Below are 2,205 nucleotides of genomic sequence, written 5' to 3' on the forward strand. Positions count from 1 at the left end.
TAACTTCAGTAACTTGTTACTGGGTAGAGTCAAAGATAGATATAACTCCGTAATAGATGGATACAGTCTAAGGAAAAAACGTGCCTCGAAAATCAAGAAAATTTGATTCTCGTTCAGAGGGCGCTACTAGTTTTGGCCTACAGTCGTATAGATGGCGTTGACGGTTTCGTTTGTTATTTAACAATTATAACGCATATCAGTGAAAGAACATGGGTCAAAATCATAAAAATAATTAATGCAAATAAAAAAAATCATTTATCTATATTTAAATACATTCTATCGTATTTTTATAAATCTTCTTTTTTAGTTTTAAAGTGTGTCGACAGATGGCAGTGAATTTACTGGGGTTACAAAATTCACTATGACAGTACCGCTCTAGTATAAGTTACTCTATGGTAGTTCTTAGTTTTTTACAATAGGGGTCGACCATTTTCTGTATTGTATTTAGGGTTGTTAAAATGAAATGATATAATTTTAAATATTTGGTTTATTGTGCTGTTTATTTTAAACAACTATTGTGTCCCTACGGAAACTATACAAGAATATGATACTGTTAAATAAATAATAAGCAAATAATAATAATAATAAATAAATGTGTGAAACACATAAATACTCGTTAGTATATTAATAATTATTTCAATGTGGGTTTCTGAATAACTAAATCGTTGCCCAGAATGAAATAGAGTACAGTCGCATCAGATATATCGGAGCGGCCAAGGTGTTCACAATATCTGAACACGCACTCTAACGCCTTGGCAATAGAGGTGTTATCAAATATTTGTGAGCGCCTCGGCCGCTAATCTGACAGAAAAATACCTGAATCGAATGATATTTTAAAAAACTGCTGTCGTTTTACTGTATTCTTGATACCACTTGAGCATTCGGACACCAAAATTAATAAGTAAATATTGACCGTACTGAATTAATCTATTAATTAAAAGTAGTTACATTACTTGGTCAAAATTTAATAACGGCTTAAAGACAAAATATTTTGAAAAGTTTCTATTTTCTAAAACTATTTTTTTACAATATCACAGAATCGTATATTACACGATGATTACACTAACATCTAAATATAGCAAGTAATTTTACAGCGATGATATAGACAACATAATTTACTTACCTACTTAAAATTAACTTTCATTGAACAACAAACATGGAAAGTTTTGAAGTTAGCTTTTCTAAAATAGTTGGTATAAAATTATGGTGTACATAGTAAAAGTTGCTCAGTATAAACCCAAAACCTCCCTGGCAACGGGAATGCATTTATTTTTTAGCCACCGTGTATAGTTAGTGACAAATTTTAATATTCTAATGAGATTATTTTTCACAATTAAAATCTTACCGAGTACCTGTAACGTTTCTTAATTATGGAAAATAAACTACAATAGTAGTGTAGAAAACACAATTTGTCACTTAAGATCTTAAGATCAACTTAATTTTCTATAAATACAAACTTTTTTAGATAAGCTAATGAAATAATAATAATGAAAATTTTGTAACTGTCCAAAAAAGATATATCTAGCTAGAATTATGACAAACAATTACAAGGCATAAGTTTTTCTAACAATACATAATTATTTTATATCATAACACTGGAATTCAAAGTTTACCTATTCTATCACTGGTGAAAGTCAGTTATGTATGGCACGAAACTTTTTCCCGTGCAAAAATATACAGCGTCAACTAATAATTAAAGAATTTATTACTAGATATATTATATATACAACACTAAAATACATCCAAATAAACAACCTAACCAAATGCAAGAGTAAGATAATCTCTTTCGAAATATGGCAAATTTATTTATACATTTTTCTCTTAAACTCAAATAGGTACCATCGCCCACACTGTTAACTGTTCATAGGTAAACCTTATTACAAAAGGCATAAGATACACCTATGGACAGTTGCTGTGTACAAAACAGATGCTGTGTTGCTGTGTAGTTGTTGTTGTTGTTGCTGTGTGTTGCTGTGACAGTTGTTGTGTGTTGCTGTGTAGTTGTTGTTGTTGTTGCTGTGTGTCTGTGACAGTTGTTGTGTGTTGCTGTTTCTACTGTAGGGCTAAGATTGTCGGTTTTATATCATCTGTTATCATGCCTGTCACGTTCTAACAAGTTTAGTCTGTAAGTGCGAAAGTGACGCATGACATGACAGGCGATAAAAATGCGACCATGATACCGCCGCTGGTTTTAATAATTTCTTA

The sequence above is a fragment of the Cydia strobilella genome, chromosome 2 (genome assembly GCF_947568885.1).
Source record: "Cydia strobilella chromosome 2, ilCydStro3.1, whole genome shotgun sequence".
NCBI lineage: Eukaryota > Metazoa > Arthropoda > Insecta > Lepidoptera > Tortricidae > Cydia > Cydia strobilella.